Source organism: Panthera tigris, chromosome D1 (assembly GCF_018350195.1).
Source record: "Panthera tigris isolate Pti1 chromosome D1, P.tigris_Pti1_mat1.1, whole genome shotgun sequence".
NCBI lineage: Eukaryota > Metazoa > Chordata > Mammalia > Carnivora > Felidae > Panthera > Panthera tigris.
The window spans coordinates 105405630-105422717 of record NC_056669.1 but is presented as its reverse complement, the minus strand read 5'-3'; the positions used below and the strand labels follow the sequence as shown (position 1 = coordinate 105422717).

General features: G+C 51.1%; 1 long non-coding RNA gene across 2 annotated transcripts in view; it reads left to right on the top strand.

Moving 5' to 3' along the window:
- Window positions 1-4539: 4539 nt before the first annotated feature.
- Window positions 4540-17088, top strand: part of LOC107180539 — a 52562-nt gene continuing 40013 nt past the window's right edge. For both annotated transcript variants that reach the window (XR_006208061.1, XR_001511295.2), the window contains exons 1-3: window positions 4540-4624; window positions 7706-7832; window positions 13011-13109. This is a non-coding gene — a long non-coding RNA (uncharacterized LOC107180539). The remainder of the gene's footprint in view (window positions 4625-7705; window positions 7833-13010; window positions 13110-17088) is intronic.

Sequence of the window (17088 nt, the reverse complement as noted above, 5' to 3'; positions counted from 1 at the left end):
AATTCAAGACCACGGAGCTTAGCTGGTTTCTGGTCCAGCCCAGAAAGGAAAGGAAAAGGCTCTTAATCAATTTGCCCATTTTGGAAGCAGGAGGGAGACTCCGGGGCCTCAAGCAAAGTGGTTCAGCCCCCTCAGCTGCTGCCAGCCCCGCTCCTGCTCAGTGTTACCCAGGGTCTTTTCCTCTCCGGAGTCTTCCCTCTTCCAGGCTGATGATAAACAAGGGAGTAACTATAATCAAAACATTTGCATTATAAGTAGCCCCACTCCCTGTCCCTGATCGCTGTCCTGGCAGCATGGAAACCTCTGGGCTGGCTCCAGCCAGCGGCCTTGGCCTCGCTGCCCCACAGCAGTGGGAATGCAGGCCAAGGCCTGCGCACAGCCCTCTGGCCAGCTGGGGCCCTGTGGGGCTGACCTCCCTCTCTGGGGCGTGGAGGGGAGGGTGGGCCAGGCAATGTGAGGGGGATTCAGAGAAGAGTTGGGGGCAGAACAGAGTAATTCTCGACTGTGGAGAGAGCCTCCCTTTTTTATTCTTTGGCCCTGATGGCTCCAGGGCTGTGGCCAATTAGAACCTTGCTAACAGTCTGCGCTGTGAGGACCTCCCCGCTTCCAGGGTGAGACGCAGCAGCCCCATCCACCCGCCACCCCACACCCCACCCCAGGGGAGGGAACTGAGGTCCCCACCAACTGGGACCACTGGCCCTTTATTCTGGAGATGATGGGGGCTCGAGGGAAGAAGGAAGCAGAAATCTGTAGGGAAAACAGAAGAGCAGGGCCCGGGGGCCTGGAGCGGGAAGGCAGCTGGGAGGAGCAAAGAGCTAGGAGGAGAGAGGGGAGGAGGGAGATTGGAATGAGCAGCAGGGAGCGTGAAAGTGCATGTAGAGGGGAGGTGAGAAGAGATAACGCACGGGGAGCAAGCAAAGGGGCAGCTTAGCCTCGCTTCCTATCTCCATAAGCCTCTCCTGGCTCCCCAAAAGAACTTCAAAAACAGCAAACATGCAATGTCACTTTGTCCCCCAAACTCCAGCCTAACTTCTGTTTTTTTTTGCTTCAGCCCCAAACCATATGACACCCTTCAGCCCTCCAACCCCCCATCCCCCCCCCCCCCCCCCCCCGCCCCATACTGTAATCGCGGGGCCTGCCAGTGTCCAGAGAGTAAAAGCCTCCCAAAGCAACTCTGCATCCCAGAGCAGTAGAGGGGAGGGAGGGAGGAAAGCAGAGGGGTGAGGGCCAGATCCAGGGAGTATCTGCCACCCCACCCCGTTCTGTCGATCTGCCAGTCACCAGGCCATCCTCGGTCCGGTCCGTGGACCTTTTTCCAGGCTGAGCTTTACCCACCTCGGGGCTGCTGTGAAGGTGGCGATGGTGGCCGGCTGGGACTAGGGGAGGGGCACCGTTGGTAGGAAATTGGGGACAGAAGACTCTGGGGAGGGGCTGTTCAGAAGGAAGGTGCTGGAGGCCAAGGCCACACCTCCAATGGCTTCCAGGAGAGCTGGCCTCCTTACCCAGTTGAGGAGGGACGAGGGACGGAGGGACGCTAGCTCTTTCCTTAGGCCAGACTTCCCTCAAGAAATGCTGTGTTGGAGAGTGACTGCGCCACAGATGTTAATACTTAGGATATTTACATTTAAGAAGAGGGCTGGGCCCATCAACTGATGAATGGATGAAAAAGATGTGGTTTATATATACAATGGAGTACTACTGGGCAATGAGAAAAAATGAAATCTGGCCATTTGCAGCAACGTGGATGGAACTGGAGGGTATTATGCTGAGTGAAAGAAGTCAGTCAGAGAAGGACAGATATCGTATGTTTCCACTCATATGTGCAACCTGAGCAACTTAACAGAAGACCATGGAGGAAGGGAAGGGGAAAAAATAGTTCCAGAGAGGGAGGGAGGCAAACCATAAGAGACTTTTAAACACAGAGAACAAACTGAACGTTGCTTGGGTGGGGGCGAGAGGGGCGGGGAAAATGAGTGATGGGCATTGAGGAGGGCACTTGTTGGGATCAGCACTGGGGGTTGTATGTAAGTGATGAATCACGGGAATCTATCCCCCAAGCCAAGAGCACACTCTATACACTGTATGTTAGCCAACTTGACCATAAATTATATTAAAAAATGAAATAAAATAAAATTAAGTTAAATTAAATTTAATTTAATTTAATTAAAAAAAAAAAGAGGGCTGGGGCGCTTGGGTGGCTCTGTCGGTTGAGCGTCCGACTTAGGTTCCGGTCGTGATCTCACCATGGTTCATGAGTTTGAGCGCCCGCATGGGGCTCAGGCTCGCTGCTGTCAGGGAGGAGCCTGCTTCAGATCCTCTGTCCCCCTCTCTCTCTGCCCCTCCCCCGCTTGTGCTCTCTTTAAAAAAACAAATAAACATTAAAAAAAATTTTTAAAGGGGGCTTTTGGGCTCCAGGGATGGGTCCCTTAAGGTGTTTATTTCAGACCGATGGGCGGGCCAGCTCCAGGCATTTGGGGACAGGAGAGCCTTTTAGCAAAGCCTCACAAGCAGCAGAGGTAGGTCTTGTTTTCCCCACTGGGGCCCTGAGCGCTCAGCTTTCAGGGTCGTAGGGGGGCATTTGACCCCTACCTGTCTTGAGGTCTCCACTCTGGCCCGGCTTTTTTTTTTTTTTTTAATTTTTTTTTTTTTTTTAACATTTATTTATTTTTGAGACAGAGAGAGACAGAGCATGAACGGGGGAGGGGCAGAGAGAGAGGGAGACACAGCATCCGAAGCAGGCTCCAGGCTCTGAGCCATCAGCCCAGAGCCCGACGCGGGGCTCGAACTCACGGACCGCGAGATCGTGACCTGAGCTGAAGTCGGACGCTCAACCGACTGAGCCACCCAGGCGCCCCTGGCCCGGCTTTTAACAACCTCTGGCCTTTTCAGCCTGTGGCCTGGGCTCTGTATCCTCACCTGAGTGTGTGGTTTCCCCCAGGGGGCACGGCAGCCATCCTGGCCTCTATCCTCTGTGTCCAGTGGCCAGGCGGTGGGGAGGGTTGGAATGAGAACAGACAGGATGGAATAATGACCGGGCATTTTCTACTTGTAACAGTGCAAGCTCAGTTCACAACTTGAATTTCAAGTGGGCCCTTCAGGCAGATTAGGGAGGTCAAGTGAGAGTGGAGGCAGCCATTGTGGATTGTCTAAATTCCTAGAAAATAAATTCTAGGAATTTAGCTGTGGGGAAGGAGGAGTGCCAAGGTGAGCACACCCCACTCGGGGCAGGGGGTCAGAGCTGGTAATCCAGGAGGCCCCAGGAGGGGAGGAGGTGGCTTTTTGCTCTTCTTTCTGTATTTGGACACCCTGAGTTTCCAAAAATCACTTGTATTTGAATCAGATCTAAGAGACAAATTAATACTTTTTTTAGCCAAGGGCTTTTTTTTTTTTAATCCCCACTGAACTTCAGTCCCTCTTATGGAGGAAAACCGCTCCCTGCTAAATACTGCTTTTGGTGACTGCCCTTTGTTTGAAGTAATCATTGTCCCTAGAAATGGGAAATTACACATTACTGTTTACCGAAAGGAAATAAACACCTTGGATGACTAGGGTTCTTGCCCCCAGAGAGCGATCCCCGACCTTGCCTGCAAGCTGGGTGGGAAGCCTGCACACTACATCCTGCAAACACATTCACTTTCGGTGTTTGACCATTTCTGCAGGGGAAATGGTTGGATCCTGTGTGTCCCACGAAGCTTGCTTGCCGTGTCCTTGTTACGTCATCACGGAGGACCTTTGCTAGTCTTTTTCTGGTTGCAGAAGCAAGTACAGGAAAAAACATGGGGAACGGGGCGTGTCTCCTGCTTACTCCGTTCAGACATGGACTGGACTCTTGCTCTGTGTTCACGGGTATCTGATGAGCTCTCACTAAATAAGAGTGAATAGGAATGCTTTATTGAGACGGCCTGAGCCACAGGCAGGTTCACGCAGGTAGGAAAAGGTCTTGGAGGTGGCTCTGAGCACTGTGTCTGTCTCAGCCTTTCCGTGTTCTGGCTCCGTGGTCTCCCAAGCCCTCCCCTGCTTTTCACTCTGGCCATTGTCAACCCCGGCAGCCTCAAGCTGGCCTCTGAGCCACACGCAGCTGTTTCCAGTGCTCTTTAACATTCCCTGCTGTCTCCAGCCCCCTGACTTTTAAGCAGGTTTCTCTTCCCCATCCGTTGGATTTCAGTTTAGGCGGCATTTCTTCCTGGGATTCTTCTTCCCTACCCCCCACCCCCACCCCACACCCCCCACGTGCCTGTGCATTCGTGCTGGTCTGTAGCTTCCTGTTCTCAGCATTATTCATACTAAATTACCGGTGACGAGTTGCTTGTCTGTCTGCCTCCCCCGTCAGACTGTCAGCTCTGTGAGGGAGGGATGCAGCCTGCTTGTTCAGCATCACAGCTCCGGCACAGTGCCAGGCACACAACACACGGCAGAAACTCAGTAAGCCCTTCTATCGCTATTTTGTCACTTCATACACTTCCCCTTAGCAACATGAACTGCAGTTGTTCGGCTGCCCACTCTTGTGTATTTCCCTGATCTCCACCCTATCTCCAACCCGTCAGCCTCTACTTGGGTAACAAAAACAAACAAAACAAAACCTAGAAAATCAACAAAAGAAACACACACCAGAACTGGTTCTCTGGTAAGTTACTGCTAAGGGGTTTTGCAAATCAGCTGTTCTCCTTGAGCTGTTGATGAGTCTGATTTGACTTCAGCAAGGATGGGAAGCGTGGAGCCCGGCAGTCAGCAAACTTCAAAATCCACACCTTGCCCGTGTGCGGGACTGCCTCTTTGGGGTGGGAAAGGACGTAAAAGAAAAGCCTGGTGGGAAAGGACGTAAAAGAAAAGCCTGGAGACCCAGGAGGTGAGATGGTGGTTGCAGAGGGCAGAGGGGGATGCTGAATGCGGATGAGGCCTGCAGGGGGTTGGTTGGAGAGGAGGAGTGGGGCTGGGGGGAGGTTCCAGATGGCCCCCACCAGAATTGCAGCGGGGATCTGATGACCAAGAATTGAAGCGAGGAGGAGGGGCTCCCTAAATCTGATCACTTTGCTCCAAAACCGGTGGCTGGCATCTGAAACGTGACTCATTGCCTGAGTCTGGGAATTGACTTTTGATTTTTCTGTTCCCAATGATTATTTTTAAAAATTTAATTTATTTTTATAATATTTATTTTATTTTTGAGAGGCGGGGGACAGAACAGGGCGGGGCAGAGAGAGAGGGAGGGAGGCACAGAATCCGAAGCAGGCTCCAGGCTCCGAGCCGTCAGCACAGAGCCCGACGCGGGGCTCGAACCCACCGACAGTGAGATCATGACCGGAGCTGAAGTCAGATGCTTAACTGCCTGAGCCACCCAGGCGCTCCTGTTTTTGTTAATTAAAAAGGAAAAAATGTGTTTCTGATGAGATTCTGAGCGTTCCGACCAGGCATTGTTTTACTCAGAGAGTAATACAAAGAAAGCGCCTTCTTTTGCACACCCCCCCCCCTCCTTCTGGTCCCTCCCTCCCTTCCTTCCTAGTGAAATTTTTGACCGGAAAGCCTAGCCAGGATGTGGAGAGTTGTGTTTTCCACCTGAAGCAAGGTGGGGCTGCCCTTCTCTTTGTGGCGACAAACTGTGTCACCCCCACCCTGCCTTTCTCCCCTTTGAGCTGGACAAACACAGCGGCAGTGGCCCCGTTGCCAGTGCAGACCTTTGCAGAATGAGACAAAGCCCTTGTGTATTTTGCCGGGAAGCACTTGGCTGTGACGTCCAGGCATGTGAGCGCACAAAAGCGTTTGCGGTGCCCCTGCACACGGCGCTCACACGCACGCCTTCCGGAGCCTCCTTCGAGGACAGCGGGGCCGGAGTGTGGTAAACGTGTTTATCTTTCTCAGGTTTGGGCAAAGCCCTTCTAGGAAGTAGATTTTGAGGCATTGAGATCAGAAACCTCCTGGGGAAGTGGTACGCAATTGTGTGTTTTCGTGTGGTGCAGCGTGCTTGAGCGATGGTCATTTGTCAAGAAAGAGATCCCATTTCCAGCCCAACACAGACTTGTCCTTTGGCAGCTGACTGGGTGTTTGTGCTGGCTCCTTACCTACAGACAGCAGGGCCCTGGAGGGAGGAAGGACTCCCCAGCTGAGGGCGAGAGGATATGTGAATTGGTGGGTTAGGAACCCTCCAGCTGATTCTCCTAATTTAAAGTGGAAAAGAGGGGGGCCTGGGTGGCTCAGGTCATGATCTCAGTTTGTGGGTTCGAGCCCCACGTCGGGCTCTGTGCTGACAGCTCAGAGCCTGGAGCCTGCTTCGGATTCTGTGTCTCCCTCTCTCTGTGCCCCTCCCCTACTTGTTCTCTCTCTCTCTCAAAAATAAATAAACATTAAACAAAAATTATAAGTGGAAAATAGACGAGATGGAGGTGGTTCTTTAGCCAGCCTGATTTCCAGTATCCACTACTGAGCAGTTTAAAACTCACTTGGATTTTATAAACCATGAGGGCTCTGCAAAGCTGCTCACCACGCCCTGTGTCGGGCTCTATGAGGGACTGCACGTAGGTTTGGGAGGAACAGGTTGAAACCTGACTTTGATCATTAACAAAGCCAGCCTTCCACAGCAAACATGAATCTCCTGGCCAATCAGATTATCTCAGCCTTCCAGCGCCCCTGTGAACTGGCTTGACAGAGAAGCTGGCTGGGCCAGGGTTCAGGTGGGGCAGCCTAGTGTCTATAAGGTGTGATTTGAAGGCCTCAGGAAAGACCCACCCTGGCCTGAAATGTCTTCCCACTGGCTCATCAAGGATGTCTGCAATTTCACTGTTAGCGAGTCATTCCTTTGTGTTTACCATGGACATTCTCCTTGCTGTCCCTCTGAAATGCAGGTTGCTCTGGGGTATAGACCTTACATTCTTAACCTTCCCCCCTTAATTCTGTTAATCTCTTGGATAAACCACCACCTCAGTTCCATTTTTTCTCTTTCTAGCTTTATTGAGATATAATTGACATATAACCTTGTGTTAGTTTGAGGTGTGCCACGCAATGACTTGATATTTATATACATTGCAAAGTGATCCCCACAATCAGCTTAGTTCCACTTTCTAAATGTTAGGCCTCTCTCGAGTCACCTCACCTACGCTGTTCCCTGTGTTGTTCGGTGTAGACAGGAAGCAGAGCTGGAAGCCAGGGGGCCTGGTGTGGGGACAGAGGGGAGGAGGAAGGCGACTCAGGGCGCTGAGGACCAGCAGGCTCTCACGTAGCTTCCTGGCCCCATAAGGGCTGCCGGCCGCAGTGCTCTGGTTCCAGATGGCGCACGAAGGGAAATGTCCTCTCTGCTTTTGGCCGTGGTGGAGCCCTGTCAGTCCTTCAGGGCTCCTTCCCTCGCTACTCTGGCTTCCTTTCCCTCACTCTCCGCACCCGGGCTATCCCTCCTTCCAACCACTCTCGCAGGCAGCCATCCTCACGGTAAGGGGCCCCCTGAAGAAGAGGGCCTCTCACTGCTACCCCGAGGCGCTACAAGCTCCTGAGCCAGACCAGAGCGGGGTGGGGGCACCCTTTCCTCTTTCCGCACTTGGGTCTCAATCCCTCCACGAGGCTCCAGGCAGGGGCCCCACAGCTGCCAACTACAGACACCCCAAGTTGGGCAGCTGGCTGAAGCGGGCGTGGAGGGTGCTCAGTGAGGGGCCAGCCAGGGGCTGCGGGTCTGCACTGAGGCCTTAAACCATTCTCTCCTCTTCCTCTTTCCCGGGCCTGGAAGAGATGACTGGAGCCTGTCGATGCCATGGCCCTGCCACGAGGCCCGTGCCTCTCTCCCAGAGTCACCTCCCTCCCTGCAAAGTGGATATGCCCTAAATTCCACTGGAATGCAAGCTCCATCAAGGCAGGTATTTTAAAAAAATTTTTCTTTTTTTTTTTTTTTTTTTACATTTATTTAGTTTTGAGAGACAGAGAGAGACAGAGCACGAGCAGGGGAGGGGCAGAGAGAGAAGGAGACACAGAATCTGAAGCAGGCTCCGGGCTCTGAGCCATCAGCCCAGAGCCCGACGCGGGGCTCGAAGAACATTTCCAAAGATTTAATTTTTTTTTCCCTATTTTGCCCATCTCCCCACAAAAATTTAACTTTTTTCTATCTTTTTTTGTTTGTTTGTTTTGAGAGAGAGCGAGCGCATGCACGCTAGAGTTTATGAGCAGGGGAGAGGGGCAGAGGGAGAGAGAAAATCCTAAGCAAGCACCATACTCATTGTGGAGCCCGATGCAGGGCTCGATCCCATGAACTGTGAGATCATGACCTGAGCCAGAATCAGGAGGCGGACGCTCAACTGAGCCACCCAGGTGCCCCTCCCATGTTAATAGCTACTCAAAATTGCCCTCCCAAAAGGCTGTATCCACATACATTCCCACTGCATACCCTTACTGGTTTTTAATTTAATTTATTTATTTGAGAGAGAGAGAGAAGAGGTAGAGAGCAAGCAGGGGAGGGCAGAGAGAGAGGGAGACAGAATCCCAAGCAGGCTCCATGCTGCCAGCACAGAACCTGATACAGAGCTTGAACTCACAAACTGTGAGATTATGACCTGAGCTGAAACCGAGAGTCAGACGCTTAACCGATTGAGCCACCCAGGTGTTGCAATACTCTTATTGGTTTTCAGAGATCTTATTTTTTCCCAATCTGTTGGCCAAAAGCCATTATCTCATTGTTAGAATAAAAATGTTCAGTTCAATCCTCTTGGCCAGGAAATTGTGAGTGATTCACATTAGTAACATAACCATATGTATAGTAATAATACTATTTAATTGCTATGTATTCTGTTACTTAGTAACTATTTTACATGGAGTGAGTAATAATCAGGAATAGTTACAGATCAGTTTTCTCCCCATATTCCACCATGACCTTTATTTATTTCTATTTTTGAAAAATTTTCGGCGCACCTTGATGGCTCAGTAGGTTAAGCGGCTGACTTTGGCTCAAATCATGACCTTGCGGTCCGTGAGTTCAAGTCCCGCGTCGGGCTCTGTGCTGACAGGTTGGAGCCTGGAGCCTGCTTCTGATTCTGTGTCTCCCTCTCTCTCTGCCCCTTCCCTGCTCACTTCTCTCTCTCTCTCTCTCTCTCTCTCTCTCTCAAAAATAAACAAACATTAAAAAAATTATTAAGAAAATTAAAAAATATATTTATTTATTTGGAAAGAGAGAGAGTGCAAGCGTGAGTGGGGGAGGGGTAGGGAGAGAGGGAGAGAGAATCCCAAGCAAGCTTTGTGCGGTCAGCGCAGAGCCTGAGATGGGGCTCAATCCTATGGACTGCGAGATCACGATGAACCAAAATCAAAAGTCAGACGCTTAACCAACTGAGCCGTTCAGGTACCCACCCTGCCCCATGACTTTTAGATGTAAAACACAAGAATCTGGGGTCTTGGAGGGTGCAGACCTCCACTTCTCCCTGCTTAATCTGTCTTCAAAGCGGCTCCAGGGAGTTCTTTGGCGCCACAGCCTCGCCTTCCTTCATGTCCCTTCCTGCCGCACAGCGGCTGTGTCCCGGAATGACATGTCAAATGGTCCAGTCTCAAGCGGCAGTACGTTCTCTGCCTCTGGGTTTCTCCTGTAATCAGTTCGGAACACGTCAGCTGGTTTTGTCCTTTGCTTGACTTTGAGGTTATCATCAGGGCCATCTTCGGGTACATCAGAAGCTATGTCATGGGCTGGATCCCACCTTAAACTTGTCCAAGCTCACACATCACCTCGGACAATGTTTTCCACAGAGAAGTGCATTTTTATTAATGTTTACTTATTTTTGAGAGAGAGAGCGAGCGAGCAGGGGAGGGGCAGAGAGAGAGGGAGAGAGAGAATCCGAAGCAGGCTTCAGGCTCTGAGCTGTCAGCACAGAGCCTGATGCGGGCTCGAACCCACGAATCATGAGAAGTGCATTTTAAAAGGAGGAAAAGCTGTGAGAGCATTTGCGATTTTACACTATTTAAATTTCGTGTCTATTTCCCTCCCTTACTCCCACCTTGACTCCATGTGTTCTTTGCTCTATTCTTCTCAACCTCTGTATTCAGGATAATATAAAAATGGCAGCTATAAATGATTCTTCCCCCTGTAAGTTTTCTCTAGGCCTGGTTCTTTGTTACTGACAACATCTAGCTTGGAATCATTTAGTGACTCTGGGGCACCTGGGTGGCTCAGTCGGTTAAGCGTCTGACTTTGGCTCAGGTCATGATCTCATGGTTGGTGGGTTTGAGCCCTGCGTCGGCTTCTGTGCTGACAGCTTGGAGCCTGGAGCATGGTTCGGATTCTGTGTTTCCCTCTCACTCTGCTCCTCCCCACCTCACGCTCTGTCTTTCTCTCTCTCTCTCAAAAAGAAACATTAAAAAAAAAAAAGAATCATTTACTGACTTTTCTATTACTCTTCAACCAAGTTGGAACCAGCCTCCAATAAGGCTGGATTGAATAATGGCTCCCTCCTTTGGTTTATTAGGATTTTAAGGATTGTGACTTGTTTTGATGGTTTCAGATTAATTTTGCAAGTTTGTGTCAGAAAGCCATTTACTTGAAAATTTGATTGTTCCATTTTCTTTTTCTTTTTTTTTTTTTTAAACGTTTATTTATTTTTGAGACAGAGAGAGACAGAGCATGAACGGGGGAGGGTCAGAGAGAGAGGGAGACACAGAATCTGAAACAGGCTCGGGGCTCTGAGCAGTCAGCACAGAGCCCGATGCGGGGCTCGAACTCACATACCGTGAGATTGTGACCTGAGCCGAAGTCGGACGCCCAACCGACTGAGCCACCCAGGCGCCCCCCAATTTTTTTTTTTTAACGTTTATTTATTTTTGAGACAGAGAGAGACAGAGCATGAACGGGGGAGGGTCAGAGAGAGAGGGAGACTCAGAATCTGAAACAGGTTCAAGGCTCTGAGCGGTCAGCACAGAGCACAATGCGGGGCTCGAACTCACAGACCGTGAGATCATGACCTGAGCCAAAGTCGGCCACTTAACCCACCGAGCCACCCAAGTGCCCCTTACTGTGTTATTTCTAAAGCGCACAAGTTTTGGCCACAAGGTACACCAACAGGACGCTGCTAGGTGATCTATATATTTAGCTAAGAACCATACTTTCTTCAGGGATCACTCCTTATTTTGGATATTCTAATAACTTTGGCTTGGACATTTTCCCCCTACCTCTGCCACTTCCGAACTGTGTGATCTTGGGCAAGTTACTCACGCTCTCTGAGCCTGTTTTCTCTTGTGTAAAACGAAGTTAAGAGTAGCTACTGTCTCCACCGCGGCCACAAGGGGTTAACACACAATTTAAATTGTGGTTGGCACGTGGTAAGGGCTGATGTGTTTGCCATTACTATGCAGTCCTTTCTGAAAGAAAAAACATTCCTTTCTTCTGTGGTTCTTTGGACTGCTTCTGAGTCTCATTTTATAATTGAGAACTGAACAAATTCAAATAGAAGAAAGAATCACTCCATGCTCAGCCAAACCCTATATGGAAAAGGCAAGATTGTTTCTCTAAAATAATTCACACCTGATTAATCTATTAGAATTTTTGAAAATTTGTGGCCTAAGAAGAATCGGTGTAATCGGATTAATCTATGTGTAGGTTTTAGGAGCCTTGGAAGTTTTCATGCCACTGGTGTTATCATTCAGCAGAAAGAATATTTCTTCCTTCCTTCTTTCCTTCCTTCCTTCCTTCCTTCCTTCCTTCCTTCCTTCCTTCCTTCCTTCCTTCCTTCCTTCCTTCCTATTGAATGATTACAACCTTCCTTCCTCCCTCCCTCCCTCCCTCCCTCCCTTCCTTGCTTCCTTCCTTCCTCCCTCCCTCCCTTCATTCCTTCCTTCTTTTCTTCCTTCCTGCCTTGCTTCCTTCCTTCCTTCCTTCCTTCCTTCCTTCCTCCCTCATTCCTTCCTTCATTCCTTCCTTCTTTTCTTCCTCCCTTCATTCCTTCTTCCCTCCCTCCCTTTCTCCCTCCCTCCCTCCCTCCCTCCCTTTCTTCCTCCCTCCCTCCCTTCCTTCCTTTTCTTCCTCCCTCCCTCCCTCCCTTCCTTTCTTCCTCCCTTCCTTCCTTCCTTCCTTCCTTCCTTCCTTCCTTCCTTCCTTCCTCTCTCTAAGCCACAAACATTTCCAGAGCACCTGCGACACTGTCCTAGGCTCTACAAACAGGGACACAAAGACAAATAATCCATGGTTCCAGCCCTTAGGAAAGTCTAGTGGGGGATCTTCTTATTACTCATGGTGAGGAAAAATTTAAGTGCCCCCAACATCCCTCTGAAAGCTTGGGGCAAGGGAGATAAACCATCTGTGAAAAGGAAGCACGAATAAGAAGATCACCAGTTTGAAATTGAATTCATTCATCAGGCTCCGGGTTGCTTTCTCCCAGGAGAAGAGTAATTTCTTGAGATGATGTTCAACTTGTGCAAACCCATGGAAAGAACATTCCGTTGAAGTTGCTGATAGCAATCGTGTTCTCCATGGACTGGTTTCCATGTTGCTGCCAGACGGAATCCTGGCATCGGCCAGGGAATCCCGTGGCCAGGTGGGCCTGCCTTCCTGATGGGAGCCCCCATCCAGGATGGTTACCCAGGGTTGGAGCTCTCCCACGGAAAGTTTCAGGAACTCCTCTGGTGGAGTCCACTGGTTGGAACTCCTGTGCCACAGCATCAAGCTCGGTGCTGGACAGAGAGAAGATGCTCAGCGGACGGTGACTCGCAACCCTCCTTTCCACCCCTTCGCTCGACAGCAACTTGTTCTCAGAGTTACATGGTACCTTAAATCCCCGTGGCCGGGGACCCGGTCTGCTGAGCTGATGAACCCTAGATAACATTGCCCCCCTTGTAGGAGGTTCACTGGACTTTCACAGAAGGATGTCTTTCAGTTTTTGCCAACTCCCTTAAGATTCTGTCATCTCTCCGACAGGCAGAGCGTCCAAGTGAGGGAGGAGGAGGCCGGGCTGGGATGTGGTGGGGGGCAGAGTTGGGGCCTCGGGGTTTTCCAGGCACCCGTTGAGACATGTTAATCGGTTGGACGATCCGAAGAGTGGCCTGTGATAATCCTTATCCTTTGTTAGAACACACCACAGCCTTCAGCACTGGGAGGCAAGGACCAGACTAAGCCCGAGGAAACTGGCAACCGAGCAGGGCAGTTTCGATCTCCAGCCCCAATGCAGGTGAGAGAAGGAGGGGGGCCTGAAAGAATGGCTGTGGGAAGGGTACCCTCCATCCAGCAGAGGGCTCATGGGAGTGCCTGCAGAGGACCATGCCTTCCCTGGCGGTGCAGAAGTCTCTCCCTCCCCGGGGGGCTAGGAATTCAAGTCTTCCTCCCCCTTCGGCTTCTGGAAAAGCGTGTGGAGAATGCACTTGCTACAGAAGGATTCTCAAGGCTTGCTCCGCGCCCCCCCCCTTTTTTCCCCCCCAGTTAGTTTACATACAGTGAGGGCTTCCTTTGAAAGGAGGGCTGCTGGGGATTGTTTACATGCTTATAGGACAGTGTCTATTTTTCGGGGGTGGGGAGGGGCAGAGAGAGAGGGAGAGAGAATCCCAGGCAGGCTCCACGCTGTCCGCGCAGAGGTCGACTCGGGGCTCGAACTCACAAACCATGAGACGGTGACCTGAGCTGAAATCAAGAGTGGGATGCTTAAACTGCTGAGCCACCCTGGCGCCCCCTATAGGACAGTGTCTATTAAATGAAGAGTTCAGGGTGGGGCCGAGGCCAGAGATTTACGATTAAAGGGTTCCTATCCAGGTCTAGTTGAAGATCAACCAGGGTTTAAGGAAAAACTATAAAGGAAATATTTTCTCAGGCCTCCTGGAGGGGAGGCACCCACGTGAAGGGCGAGACGGAGGAACAAGTAACTGCAGAGTGGAAGTCCTGGATCATAGGGGACCGACCAAGGGCTGTTGGCTCAGTCCAGGCTGTAGCCATGATTTGGGCCTGCACAACAATTAAACTTTTTTTTTTTTTTTTTAAGTTTACTTACTTATTTTGAGAGAGAGAGGGAGGAGAGGCAGAGAGAGAGAATCCCAAGCAGGCTCCATGCTGCCAGCACAGAACCTGATACAGGCCTTGAACTCACGAACTGTGAGATCATGACCTGAGCTGAAACCAAGAGTCGGACGCCTAACTGACTGAGCCACCCAGGCCCCCCACAATTGCACTTTTTTTCTTTTTTTTTTTTTGAGGTAATTGGGCACATTTAAAAATCTGGATGGCGCGCCTGGGTGGCTCAGTCGGCTAAGCGTCCGACTTCAGCTGAGGTCACGATCTCGCAGTCCGTGAGTTCGAGCCCCGCGTCGGGCTCTGGGCTGACGGCTCGGAGCCTGGAGCCTGCTTCGGATTCTGTGTCTCCCTCTCTCTCTGCCCCTCCCCCGTTCATGCTCTGTCTCTCTCTCTCTCAAAAATAAATAAACATTAAAAAAAAAATCTGGAGATTTCATAGGGAATGAAATAGGGACTGTATGACTTTCCTTGAAATGTGAACATCTTCATGGAACCTGTCAGCTGGAGCAGAGTGTGCCCCCTTCCCTGTTTAAAGACAGTCCCCTCCGGCTAGCTATGGCGCTGTCCCTGTGGAGCCAACCTGCTAGAAAGGGTGCCTCTTCCTTGCCTCCTACTCACCCTAGTGCCCCCGCCTCCACCGCCCCCCTGCCCTCCCCCCTCCCCCCAACTAAAGTTGTTCTTGCTTATCCTTATACTCTGTGCAGCTCAGTCCCTGGGCACTTGGTGCCGTGTGTCCCCCCCCCTCCTGGAAGGCTTCTCCTCCCTCTGCTTAGTGACATCTCTTGATTTTTTTTTTTTAATTTTTTTTTCAACGTTTTTTATTTATTTTTGGGACAGAGAGAGACAGACCATGAACGGGGGAGGGGCAGAGAGAGAGGGAGACACAGAATCGGAAACAGCCTCCAGGCTCCGAGCCATCAGCCCAGAGCCTGACGCGGGGCTCGAACTCACGGACCGCGAGATCGTGACCTGGCTGAAGTCGGACGCTCAACCGACTACGCCACCCAGGCGCCCCTTGATTTTTTTTTTTTTAAGTTGATTGATTTATTTTGAGAGTGAGCGAGCGAGTGCGAGCTGGGGAAGGGCAGGGAGAGAGAGGCAGAGAGAGAGTCCCAAGCAGTGCAGGGCTCTAACCCACGAATCGCGAGATCAAGACCTGAGCGGAGACCAAGAGCCTGAAACAGTCAACCGACTGAGCCCTCCAGGTGACCCACATCTCTTGTCTTGAGGTCTGTGTGGTTAGGGGGGACTCTCCCCTCCCTTCCCAGGCCCTCTGGGGGCTCTCTTCTCGCAAGCTTGCAAATGGCAGAACTTCCCGGGGACCTGGCCTGGGGTCTTTATTTTACTGACTCTAGACTCTCTCTGGGTCACCTCGTGGGGCCTGCTGGTTCAAGCCTGCTTTTCCGAGCGCCAGGCCTGACGTCTTAGATTTTCATTGCTTACTGCAGTCGCCTCCTAACTGGTCTCCCTGTCACAGATCTGTCCCCTCCGCGGCTGGAGTGAGCTTTAAGTAGAGGCCAGCCTAACATCTTTCACGCCAGCTGAACAAAGTGCTCACGGGTGCCCAAAGTCACTGCGCCGGTGCCAGCTCCTGTGTGTTCACGATGCCCTTCCACACGCCTTCTGCTTCCTGTTTTTGCTGGGCATTTGAGTCACGAACCCAGGCGCACCTGAGCCTCTGGGCTCGGTGTCCCTTCTCTGTGTTCTCCCATGGTGCCCGGGCATCCCTGTTTCGGCTCCCACAGTACGGGGCTTCCACCAGACTTCACATCCAGTGGGGACCAGGAAGGTCCCCGGCACAGCGTGCCAGGCGCATAAAAGAGATGATTGCAAGAGCTTCGGCTGGCTTCCCGGCCGCACATGGCCCGATAGTCCTCTCTTGCCCCTTTGGGAGCGAATTCTAGCTTCTCACAGTGTTTGCCTTGCCCACGCGGCACTTTTTGCTTGTACGGTGTACTTCGTCGACATTTATGAAGTGTCTTGAGATTTAAAGGTGTTCGGGATCCTTCCTCAAAGGACTTGTTAAACTCTGATGCATAATATCTATTCAGTTCGATGAGCATTTATCGAGAGCCGGCGCGGAAGGAGGTGGAATTAAAGCAGCCAAGAGGGACGCCTGGGTGGCTCAGTCGGTTAGGCATCCGGCTTCGGCTCAGGTCATGATCTCACAGTCCATGAGTTCAAGCCCCGTGTCGGGCTCTGTGCTGACAGCTCAGAGCCTGGAGCCTGTTTCAGATTCTGTGTCTCCCTCTCTCTCTGCCCCTCCCCTGTTCATGCTCTGTCTCTCTCTCTCTCAAAAATAAATAAATGTTAAAAAAAAATTTAAAAAAAAAAGCAGCCAAGAACAGGGATTCAGATCAAGTGTGTGCAGCTTAGAGGAACTTGCTGTGGCTTTTTGTCTTGCTGTGGCTTAGTCTAAACTAGAGGGAGAGATTACAGTTATATTTGTCGGGGACTCATCGACAGACCGCTTTCCCCGGATCACGATCCTGGGTGGCTCAGTTGGTTGAGCATCTGACTCTTGATCTCAGCTCAGGTCTTGATCTCAGGGTTGTAAGTTCAAGCCCCGCATTGGGCTCCATGCTGAGTAAGAAGTCTACTTAAAAAAAAGGGGGGGTGGTGGTGGTGGAAAGAAACCAACTTCTATGTCCCGCACTTTCATGGACTTTGAAGCTGAGTTTTGTGTCAACATGACTTCACTGGGATGCCGGAAATGAACCTTTTCTGCCCCTGCCAGGAGCCTCCGGCTCTCTCTAAATCAACTCCTCCGGAGGATTCTGCCCTTTCCCTTAATAGTTAAAAACACGTTTGAACGGCACACAACTTGTGTTTGCTTCCTCACGGCAACACGGCTGTCAACTGTTGTCATAAAGGCGTTTCGGGAAGCAGATCAGTGGGTGTGACCAGAAAGCCACTGCTGCACTTTGAGATACGACTGTGAGGTTTCAGCCAGGGGGCTTTTCAGTCGAGGCATCTCCCCGGTCACACAGTGTCCTAGGGGCTCAAGTGGAAGCCTGGGAAATTGGCCACAGTGTCGCAGGTCACGCTGTCTGGCACCAGGAGCCGTGTAGCCTGCTCTGGGACTGCACTGCTTGGGGTCAAATCCTTGCTCCTGCCCAAACTCTGAGCTTGGGAAGTTCCAGTGTCTT